Genomic DNA, 12864 nt, shown 5'->3' with positions numbered 1-12864 from the left:
AAGGATATGACATAAGAGACCCAAAGGCGTGGTTGGAAGATGCAATGCTTATGCTTGCTTGGGGCAAAGCAATATCATCCCAAGAAGTACTGGAGGAAAGGTAGAGTCTGGACAAGGCATGAAGGTGGTAGAGAGATAACCAGTTTCTTTGCAGTCATCAACATGGTTATGTTGTCCTCTACTCTCAAACATAGTATTTTTAAAACCACATTGAAATTAAACCATCATTCTTAGCAAACTGTCACAAGAAGAGAAAACCAAACACCGCATGTTCTCACTCATAGGTGGGAACTGAACAATGAGTTCACTTGGACTCGGGAAGGGGAACATCACACACTGGGGCCTATCATGGGGAGGGGGGAGGGGGGAGGGATTGCACTGGAGAGTTATACCTGATATAAATGATGAATTGATGGGTGCTGATGAGTTGATGGGTGCAGCACACCAACATGGCACAGGTATACATATGTAACAAACCTGCACGTTATGCACATGTACCCTAGAACTTAAAGTATAATAAAAAAAAAAAAAATTCTATTTCCCCTAGTGAATGTCAGAAGAAAAAAGGAGACTGATTTTTTAAAGATAATACTTAGATTTATCAACAGAATGACTGAACATCTATTTAAATAGAGACCCAAATTTTTAAACATTTTTAAAAGTTTGGAAACTTGGAAAGATACAGCTAATAAGTGGTGGATCTTGAATTTAACTCCAAATTGGTCTTTAAGCTGTTCATTCTAAATCATTATATAAGCCTTCAAGTCAAAATGAAGTCATGCTTCCTTCGATACCAATTACAATGACTGAATTCGTAAGAGGTCCAGAACTTATTTGGAATTCTATAAAAGAGTAATTCATGAATTAATCCTTCATAGGTAGACTACTGACTGCCAGAATTCCAATATAGACTCTTCAACAATTAATCTTTATACAGGCCCAAGTAACTGTGTTTTGACATTGTTTCAGGTGTCATTGTTTGCTCTCTAATGTGACAGCAGTGGTCATTTACTACCATTCAAGACCAGTGGTCATAATGATGCTTTATGATACTGCATTTGAAGTGATAGGATAACCTATATCCCTGAGTTGAGCCCTTGGGACCAATTCAAACTCCACTGTTCTCATATGCTAAGTTCTTTGAGGACATTTGGACAGCTGTAGTTAAATATAAACTGTATCATGGTGTGTAGAATTAGGTAGAGATCCTGCTTGGATCACATTAGGCCCAGAATCATATATTGGCTACTTTCGTCTTTCCCAATTGATGTGAGATTGCATATTAACATATAATAAGTTACTTTACAATGCTTTAATAATTAAATCTGTTTATATATGAGACTAAATGTAATTGGCTATTTAGATTAAATACCACTGTTTAAATTACTTTATAAACGATCTGAGAACACTATTGATTACAGGTGGGATCTTCCCAAGCCATTCAGCGTATTACAAGGCTACAGATTCCATCACTTGGTACATGATTTGGAAATATACACTGTTAAACACAATGAGGAAAGTAATTAGAACACAGGCTTGGAAATTTTCTAAGTTTTTGTTTTTATGTGTCTCATTAATTTCATATTCAGAAATCTAATGTGTCCTTTTCTGCCTTCACTACTACTAATAAAAACTCCATACTACAGTTAGAGTTTGAGATTTGATTGGATGTAATTGAGTTTCTCTGCCTTGCATAATCACCACAGGAGAGGGCACTGACAGTTTTATCACTCTCAATTCTCTTCTAAATTATGCAGATGCTATTGGTTCTTTTAAATAGTCCTCTGCATCATCTCTTATAAATTGCTTAGAAGCCCAAGACTGATTAACCATCAGAATGAGTGAATATGCTGGGAATGGCATTAGTTAACCATTATGCTCAGCAGCTTCTCAATTAGCCTAAGATAGACTCCAGCCCATTCAGCTGTGCAGTCTTGGATAAGTTCCTTAATTGCCCTATGCTTCATTTTCCTCATCTGTAATATGGGAATGATAATAATAGTATCTACCTCATATGATTGTTATGAGGACTGAATGTGTTAATATTTGCAGAACATTTAAAAAAGAGCCTTACACAATGAACTATGCTACTCTTTGTGATCTAATTGAATTTATTTTTAATATCTGGTGTATACTATTTCTGCACATGTTATTCCTCCTTCATTCCCATATTCCTTAGTATTTCCAAAAGACACACTCTATCTCAGAAAAGGATTTAATGATGTCACCAGTTAAAGTGTGAATGCCCAATAAGACTACATTTATTGCTCTTTTCCCATGGTAAGTTTGGATATTTGAAAGAAATTTAAAAAGTACTCTCCAATGGTCTTTGTCTATTTTGTGCTGCTATAACAGAATACTTGTGACTGGGTAATTTATAAGTAACAGAAATTATTTCTCACAGTTCTGGAGGCTGGGAAGTCCAAGATCAATGGGATGCATCTGGTGAGCGCCTTCTTGCTGCTTCAGAACATGGCAGAAAATATCACATGAGTAAGAGAGAATGAGTGAAGGGGCCAAACTCATTCTTCAGAAGGACCCTACTCCTTCAAAAATAAACTCACTCCTGCAATAATGGTATTAATCCATTCATGAGGACAGACTCCTTAGGACCTCACCACCTCTTAAAGTCTCACCTCTCAACACTGCTACATTGAGGATTAAGTTTCCAACACAAAAACTTTGAAAGACACATTCAAACCATAGCACCAATATATATTGAAACGTTTAGAGGATTATACGGTTTGGCTCTGTGTCCCCACCCAAATCTCATCTTGAATTGCAATCCCCACGTGTCAAGGGAGGAACCTGGTGGGAGGCGATTGGATCATGGGGGCAATTTCCCTCACGCTGTTCTCATGATACTGAGGGAGTTCTCATGACACTGAGGGAGTTCTCATGAGATCTGGTTATTTGATAAGTGGCTGGCAGTTTCCCCTGCAAGCTCTCTCTCTCCTGCTATCACATAAGACATGCCTTGCTTCCCCTTCACCTTCACCTGTGATGGTAAGTTTCCTGAGGCCTACCCAGTCATACAGAACTATGAGTCAATTAAACTTTATATATATATACATATATATATATATATATATGTATATATATATATAAATTACCTGGTCTCAGGTAGTATCTTTATAGCAATGTGAGAGCAGACTAATACAGAGGGCGTTAGGTAGCAGGGAAACTAGGTAACAGAAGGAACTTTTCAGCATTTTCAAAACCGTATTATAAAGCAGCTACCAATTACAAGGCCCCTGTGATTATAGATACAAAGGTCAGAGGCAGGAAGATCAATTTTGACCACCTCCATAATTCAATGGTTTTTCTCCTGGGATCAAAATAAACAGAACAAACTTTCTGAAAAGCAACTATGCTATTTCCAGCATGCAGGAAAATCCCAAAACCCAACTGAAGTAGGCATAACCTAGCAAGAAAGACAGACCTATATTGCTGAAGACTGCTGATATGTCCAAAATAGATTGAGAAAATGGAAAATCAGATAATTCTATGGCCTATCTGCTCACATAAATTAGAATTCTTCCAAAACTAAATCCCATCAAAAAGCAGCTGTCCTATGAGAGAGAAAAAAATCTTCACTCCTTTCTCCAAATTCCAACTATTTTCTGCACTGTCTCAAATACCAGAAGATTGTGAAGATTAATTATTTTTGTACCCCTCATGTCAAATTATTCTTGGTCACCCCTAAGTTACCTAATTTCTTCCATATTCTTCTGTACATTTTTTTCACCTGGCTCAAATTCTGATTGCTACTTCTTTTCCCAAACCTTTCTCTAGTGTCCTATGAATCCCTCAATGTATGGCAACTAACCTCTCCTCTACCTTGGTATCCCTTCTGTCTCTTCAGCACTTAATTAAAAGTTGAACTTCCCTTATGGACATATATTCCTCTTTATACTTGCCAAGTGGAAGCTGATCATTCTACTAAACGCTGTGTATTTAGGTACTGCTTCCAGATCATTTTCTCTCTATTCTTGGTTAAAATGCCTGTTACTTTGAGACCCATGCCATACTTCCAGAATGCTTGGTCAAGGTTATCTCCCGGCCCTCAATCACCCAGCCCTCACTAACTCTTTAAGTCCTGGATTCCTTCATTTTATCCATACATGCAGGTGTCCTTCTATCTTCATTCTCTTTCCCTATTTAGAATCAGTCACATCAGTTCTATCCACGCCAATATCTTCAATTTCCATCTTCCTTCTGCTTCACATATCCCTGGCAAAACCCCAACCAGGGTGGTTTGTTAAATAGAAACTACTGAGTGATGTTGGAGAAAATAACAAAGCAGGTAGTTCAGTGCCTCCACAAATTTATAAACTTCCCCAGGATATAAATGCTGACAATATTTTTCCAAAATCACCCTCTCCTGATCATATTTTTCTTCAGTAAGAGGGATTATTTTAGAATTTCTTCACACTCCTTTCCTACTACTTCCCCTCACTCTCACCAGATAATCTTGGCATTTTTAGTCACAGAGGAAATAGGATATAATGTAACAAATCTCTTAACATTCTTTCCTAAACGTATGTACCCAAAGACCTAACTTGTATTTGTGTTGTGCTACTTTCAACAAGAGACATATCCCAGTCCCTTAGTGGTCTTTGATTCACTTTTTAAGCTGTATTTTTGACATACCCTCCCATTGGAGACATAATCTGCCTTAGTACTTACAAACCAAAAATAAATAAATCAATAAAGAGTAAGGTTGCCAGGTTAAGTGCAGCCACCTTTAAGACATTTTGGAATTTCAGAAGTCTTGACAATTAGCTTTTATATACCAAAAGAAGGATGGGATAAATGTTCAAAATTCTTTGGAACCCCTCATGTCAAATGTTGTTCTTGGTCATCCCCAAGTTATCTAACTTCTTCCGTATTCTTCTGTACTCTTTTGCAGCTGGCTCAAATTCTCATTGCTTTTTTCTTTCCCAAAACTTTCTATAGTTTCCTGTGAATCCCTCAATGTACAGTAACCAACCTCTCCTCCCCACCTTGGTATCACCTCTATCTCTTCAGTACCTAATAAAAAGCTGAGCTTTCCTCATGGACACATTTCTCTGCATTCCTCCCAAGTAAAAGCTGCTCATACTACTAACCCCTGTGTATTTATGTACTGTTTCCAGATCATTTTATGTGCCCAACCCTGGGTGGGTTGGTGGGGGGGGGCGGCTGAGAATAAGCACAAATATTACATGTATTTTGGGAACTGAAATATGAACCTTTTTAGGTAGTCAGAAGAAATGGCTGTGAGAATTCAGGTTCAGGCTAATCATTTAGGAAAACTGTGAAAAAGAAGCTGACCTAAACAGGGACTAAAGGACAAAGATGCCTTCCTTCTCAAGAGAAGAGGACTCCAAAATAACTGAGATTAACTTCCCTATAGTACTGATTACTATGTTTTTAAGCTCATTCTAAGGAAATCAGTGCAGTGTAAGATGATCTGACTCGCCTCCTCAATATCAGAAACACTGAGGTTTATTCCTTCCACTCTGACTCATTTGTTACTGACTCTTCAAGGCTTCATTCATTGATCATTTGGTTTTGTTTTTAATATTTCCAACCTCTCCCTCTCTATATCCATGCCAGCAATATTTAAATGTGCTCATCTCTAGATCATAAAAATAAAATGAGCTATCCCTTGAAATTGTATCTCCCTTCAAATATTTGACCTATCTTTATTTAACTTTTGTGGCTAAGCTTCTTCAAAGAATTACTTTCCTCATGCCTTCAATTTGTTAAAATCTGATTCATTGAACTGTGGTTTCTTTTCCCTCCACTGTGATGACATTGCTTACACAAAAAGCCCAGCCTCATTGTTGACTACAGAAATCCGTTCCAGGCCTTATCTCATTGACGTCAGTAATATTGTATACTGTTGGCCATTCATTTTGTTTCTGAAAAATCTGTCCTTTTCTTAGTTTCTCTAAATTCAGATTCTTTCCCTTATTTTTCTACTTGTCTAGCTTTTCCTAAGACTCTTCTATGTATTCCTGTTCCTCAGGTTATTCCATAAATGTTGGTGTTCCTCAGGGAACTTTTTCATGCCTCATTTTCTTATTTTACACTTTTTCTGGGTAATTCATTCCTCATCCTAAATTTCATGTATCCTCTGCTATGCTTAATGTTTGTATCGCCCTGAAAATACATGTTGAAACTTAAACCCTAATGCAATTGAATTAACAAACGGGGACCTTGAGGAGGTAAACAGATCATGAGGGCTTCTCCTTCCTGGGTGAGATTAAGGTCTTATTAAAGAGGCTTCACATAGTGTTCACCTTTTTTGACCTTTTTCCTTTCACCATTTTAGGACACAGCAACAAGGTCCCATCTTGGAAACAGATTGGGCCCTCACAAGACACGCAACCTGCTGGTATCTTGATCTTGGACTTCACAGCCTCCAGAACTGTGGAAAATAATTTATAATTTACCCAATCTCAGGTATTTTGTTATGGAAACACAACTGGGCTAAGATAGCCTTTATATGTGAATGAGCTCCAAATTCCAATCTTGAACCCAACTCTGTTTTGCGTGTTTGTGTGGTTGGTCTGTGTGTGTGTGTGTGTGTGTGTGTGTGTGTGTGTGTGTGTGTGTGTTTAGAGAGATTACCTGGGTTCAGATTCTTGCTCTACCACTTACTATTCATGTGAACTTAAGACAATTACTTGATCCTTCTATATATCAGTCTCATCTATAAAATATCTAAGTAATACTCCAAATGGTTTACAGAGAGAATTAAATGAGTCGTATGTTATTCTATACTTAAAATTACATTTCAGTTGGATATTTCATTGTAACTTTGGATTTCACAGGTGCCAAACTTCACTCATCATCTTTGCATATATTATTGGGATATTCCAATCTCTATCGAGAGGTTAAGACTGGTTCAATTATTTGGGACAGTGTGTTACATGGTTGATACATTCATTGTAATGGGCAAAGGATTAAAAGGTGTTGAGGCCTCAGGATAATTTCTCTGTCTTTGGCTTTAGCTCTCTTGATATTATTTTGTCCTTTGAACTCAAATTCTCTTAAGACTTGTTTTCTTTTATATCCCTCTTTAAGAGATTTTATTCTCATTGACTTGGAAAGTTGATCTTAAGACATTCACCTACTTGGAAGATTTGCTAAACCTTAGGAAGAAATAATCTTTCTTTTACTGAAAAGATTTTTTTAATCTTTTCTAAATTCTTCTTGACATCTAGGATAATATATAAAGAATGTGCTTACTCATGGGCCTTAGAGTAAAAGACCAAAGTGACTATTACATTTGCTTATATAAAGAGGTACCAAGAAATGTTTAGTTGTTCTCATTTGGTCCACTATAGCTCACTATGATACCATTCTGGAATTTGAGATTAAAACATCAGTTCCTTTTATCTTGTCTTGTCCTCTATAATAAAGCCTTATGAAAGGTTTCATGGGGCAGTCACAACCATAATAAGTGATTGTTTGAAGGTTACAAAATTGAGATCCTAATCAAGAATATTTCCATCTCTTCATGACTTTCAGCACACAAAATCCTTCAGGATTTTACAATCATCCCTCTAAAACATCAACTCTTCCTGCTAATTCTATTTTATTCAGAAACCATGATAAATGAGCATTACAACATAAAAAAACTTTGATATTTCTTTTGCTTGTTAGGCCCTTTATTTCCTTTGCTTATCATCTTGCTGACTTGTACTCACCCTTTAACATTCTCTCCAAAAATATTCCGTAGTAAAACCCCAACTCCTCTCCATCTCAATTCCATATTAAGTGTTCTTCCCTTATATTACAATACCCCACCGCATGCTTATATTTTCCTACTTGTATTGTTATCAGTAGTGTGCTGCTACATGTTTAACAACTAGATCTCTTGGGGAATAAAATCCCTAATATAAATGTTTATAAACGTTGGGACCAACACATTCCCGAGCTATGTACTTCATTTCTCATTCATTAAAAAAAAATCTATTGAGTACTTAGTGAGTGGAATAAACAGATGCTGAGAATGGAGCAATAATCCAATCAAAGTTTCTGCCATCAAAAGTCAGTAAGGATATGGCAATACATAAAATCTATACAATATAAAATCAGGAGAAATGAATATCATCAAGCAACAAAGACGGTAATGTGACAACAAAAGACAGGGGAGGAAGTGTGATTTTAGCCAGGGTGGTCAGGAAGGCCTCACAAAGAAGGTGGCTTATGAGTAGCAACTCACATTAACTGGGAGGGTGGGTTGTGTGGATACTGAAGCCATTGAAGGTGTCTAACAAGTGAAGGGGAAAAGGCCAAGGGAAAAATCTTGGGAATAGGAGAGTGCTTGACATATTTAATGGAGAGCAAGGATACCCACCCAGGTAGAGGTGAGTAAATTCAAGGAAGAGTGGTATGAGATAGGGCCAAACCATGAGGTTCCTGGTTATTCATTGTTATGCAGTTTGGATTTTAGTCTGAGTAAAATGAGAAACCAGAGAATACAGAAAAACACATTACCTGACATGTTTAAAGATAACACTTTGGCTGTTTTGTGTAGTGGACAGTGTAATAGGTCATGGAAGGAGGCAGGAGAGAAAGGTTTGAAGGTTCTTGCAGTGATCTAGTAAAGAAGGGAAAAGTGACCAGCTGTTCAAAGGTCAATGCTGAAAGATCAAGGTAAGAGAGAACTGAGAAGTCAGTCACCAGATTGACACTATAAAAGCCAGTGGTGAACTTGAAAGGAGTAATTTCAAGGAGAAGTGAAGAAAAATCTCTGACTGAAGAGGGTTCAAAATAAATTGGGAGTAGTACACTTATAAGTGGGAGCTGAACAATGAGAACACATGGACACAGGGAAACCAAAACACACTTGGGCCTGTTGAGGGGTGGGGTGGGAGCAGGGAGAAAATTAGAAAAAATAGCTAATGCATGTGGTACTTAATACTTAGGTGATGGGTTGATAGGTGCAACAAACCACCATGACACACATTTACCTATGTAACAAACCTGCACATCCTGCACATATACCCCAAAATTGAAAATTTTTTAAAAGATTGGGAGTAGGAAAACTAGAAAAAAAATGGGTAAACCAGCTCTTAAGTTTTGCTCTGTAAGGGAGAGAGATATGGCGGGTTAATTAGCTCTAGGGCTGTTGGGTTAGCAGTATTACTTTTCAATAGGAGATGACAGCGCATGTGTACAATGATAACAATAACACAGTAAAGTGGAAAGCAGTGATGATGCAGGGTGAGATGAAACACTGTAGGAGCAAAGCCATTTAACAGGAGAGAGTGGGTGGGATCCGAGGCACAAGTGTGGTTAGCTTTAGCCATGAGGAAAGATCTCTTCATCATGGCAGTAGGAGGGAAGCTGGGTGTATGAGGAAAAGGCAGTCACAGTTAAGTTGGTAGATTTGGTAGTGCAAGCATATAGAAGTCTTCTTCAAGTTGCTTCTACATTCTCAGTGGAATAAGAAGGCAGGCCATCCTCTGAAGGTGAGGAACAGGGGAAATTTTAGGCTTGAAGAGGGAAAAAAGGTTGTAAATTATACTCAGTGTATGCTGGAACTGACTCCTCTGAGCTCAGGAGAGCTGAGAGTGCTCTTCTCTTCCCAACTCCACCTTCAGTGATGTCACATTGATAACTTGAAACCAACCTTAGTATAAATATTTACAATATATAAATCAGCAAGTGTTACATATCAAAGTTTTTACCCCCTGAAGAGCCAGTATTGAAACTTGTACCAGCACATGATCAAAATTATTCATCCAGGTCAGTGAGGAAATAAAGTTACTAAGGAAATACAGTATAGCATATGAATAATATAGTCTACAATAAATAGAAGGAAGTGCCCGGTAGCACTGAGGGCTCGTTTGAAGTTCACAACCATGGATTTAAAGTGAGATGAGTCAGCGTAAATGTGTGCATGTGCGCATGTGTGAATCTTTTCCTTAGTCTTTCTAATTGCTTTGGTGAGACTCTGCAATGATAAATTTAGCCAGATCTCCAGTTTTGTTAGCTGAGTACAAGAGAGGGAGGGAGGAGCAAGGGAACTGAGGGAGTGATTATAATGATGAATCATAGAATATATGCTGGATTGGGAAGGAAAGAGGACACTAAAGGTATGATGCATCATGAGGTGATAATAGCCTCAATCGATCAGAAGTTCTAGTGGAATCTGAGAATTATTGAAATAAGAGAACTAGTAGTAGTAACCCGAACTGCCAGAATTGGAAGTTCAGAGACTCCTTTTTTTTTCCTATGTATCCTGAAAACCTAGCATGATGCTTAGCATATGCAGAGCATATAGGAGCATATAAGTTTATTACATAAGTGAATACATAAATGTCATGAAGAACTAGATGTCACAGGCTTTGTTGTAAATTGTATAATAATTGGTGGACCCAATAACTGAGAATACTGTCAGCGGACAGCCTTCAGCTGTCAGCACCTTCAGGGATGTCCTCAGTTAGAGAGAGCCACTTTACCCAAAGTCTCGCCCTTCCAGGGTAACCCACATCCAGTGAGTATTGACACAGGCATAGAAAGGCCCAGCCATTCTGGCCTAGCATAGGTATCTCTAAAAGGCTTTTTTAGTATGAGAGCTTCCCATGGGTCCAGCTGAGAGTGTTGTCAGGACTTCATTTTAGCTGGCTTCTCTCTCTGTCAAATTCTGCCCTCTTACCCTCTTAACCATCGGGATTTATCCCAAAGGCACTCTCTAATAAACATCTTGCACACTAAACTCTGTCTCAGAATCTGCTTTCTTCTAGTAAATTTAATCTAATCCCTTGGAACTTCATTGAGAAAGGCATTTTCCCAAAATGAGAGCATGCATACACTATGGTATTTTTATGTACCAAATTAGACCATGTTTAATTAGTATGATTTCAGTATACATGTACTGACATCCTCAATGATCAATAAATGCTTCAGGGATCATGTTCACTCATTTATTACTAAAAAGTAAAAAGAAAAAAATAATAGGTAAAGAAGTAGGGTTATAAGGGAACTTAATAGAAACATTTTTCTTCCAAATACTTTAGTTCATCTAATTGTTTCCATTTATCTTCTTGACTTTTTCTTTCAAATAATGACATTGAATAAGCAGCAGAATTCACATTTTGCAGGTGTGTGCTTAGTCCATGTAATATTCTTTTTATTATTATCTACTTAAGGAATCTATTAACTATATTTGAACTTCATTGCTAGGTGGCAATATAAGCTGTTGATTTTTTTTCCTCCCATTGCACAAAGCCTACACACATTCAATGAATGCCTTAATCACAGATTTTTATTAACTAAAATCTATCAGGAATTAAAAAAGAAGGCTTTGGTTCGTAAAGCAATTACACTCCAAGTTTATTTTTTACCATGGCCTACAAAGAAGTAATCTTTCTTATTAATGGCTTAAATATCAAATACAAAAGACAGTTTCAGTGGAATTGTTTTTGTAATATTTGACTGTCATTACTAGTGCTACCTGACATTAATCCTGTGGCATGAATAATAAGATTTAAGTGAAAAATTTTACCTTTGGCAGGTTATAACAATTTCAAAGTGAATTAATAATAAGAATACATTTTTATTAATCTATGAAACTTTTTTTTTTTTTTTACCACAAGGCAAATTATGTTAAAATATAGAAGTTTGGAAAAGATCTTTACAAAAATCTTTTCCATGTAGGCAAACTATTCCAGGACAAGAAAACAAATAGGCAAGTAGAATAAAATTGGCTAAGGACTGTACTTCTCTAAGCTTTAAGGGCATGAAACCAGACTTACACTTACATCATGGAACATTTGGGAAGTGAAAGAGCATTAGAGTTCAACTAGACCTGCACTCTTAAGTCATGGAGGCCAGAACAGGGAGCTTGCTAGTGGCAAGCACAATTCCTAGACTCTAGTCCAGCATTGTCCAATAGAATCATAATGTAATTTACATGGGGGATGTTAAATTTTCTAACATCCACAAATAAAAAAATAAAAAAGAAACAGGTGGTATGAATTTTAGTAATTTAGTAATGTATTTTAACTCAATGTATTTTAAATTTTTATCACAAAATTTATCACAATATTTTCTATTCTTATGAATATTGTCTTTGAAATTCAGTGTGTTTTTCACATGCATATCACATCTCAGTTTGTTCTAGCATATTTCAAATGCTTCATAGTCACATGTGCTTAGTGGCCAGTGTATTAGACAGTATAGTACTGCATCTTTTGATAGGCCTTTCATATTTCTTAAATCACCATATACCCATCAACCACTGTGAGGGCTTACTTTATTTGCAAATAATTTTCTCTCACTTGTCAACAGCCAGATATATTCTGGTCTAGCTCAATAAAAGATTTAAGGGGGGGTGGAGCAAGATGGCCAAATAGGAACAGCTCCAGTCTCCATCTCCCAGCGCGAGCGACACAGAAGACCGGTGATTTCTGCATTTTCAACTGAGGTACTGGTGTCATCTCACTCGGGAGTGCCAGACAATCCGTGCGGGTCAGCTGCTGCAGCCTGACCAGCAAGAGCTGAAGCAGGGCGAGGCATCACCTCACCTGGGAAGCGCGAGGGAGAAGGGAGTCCCTTTTCCTAGCCAGGGGAACTGAGACACACAACACCTGGAAAATCGGGTAACTCCCACCCCAATACTGCGCTGTAACACTGGCACACCGGAGTATATATCCCACACCTGGCCGGGAGGGTCCCACGCCCACGGAGCCTCCCTCCTTGCTAACACAGCAGTCTGCGGCAATCTAACCGCAAGGCAGCAGCGAGGCTGGGGGAGGGGCGCCCGCCATCGCTGAGGCTTAAGTAGGTAAATAAAGCCGCTGGGAAGCTCGAACTGGGTGGAGCTCACAGCAGCTCAAGGAAACCTGCCTGTCTCTG

Source organism: Piliocolobus tephrosceles, chromosome 1 (genome assembly GCF_002776525.5).
Source record: "Piliocolobus tephrosceles isolate RC106 chromosome 1, ASM277652v3, whole genome shotgun sequence".
In the NCBI taxonomy this organism is placed as follows: Eukaryota; Metazoa; Chordata; class Mammalia; order Primates; family Cercopithecidae; genus Piliocolobus; species Piliocolobus tephrosceles.
Note: the sequence above shows the minus strand (reverse complement) of the source record.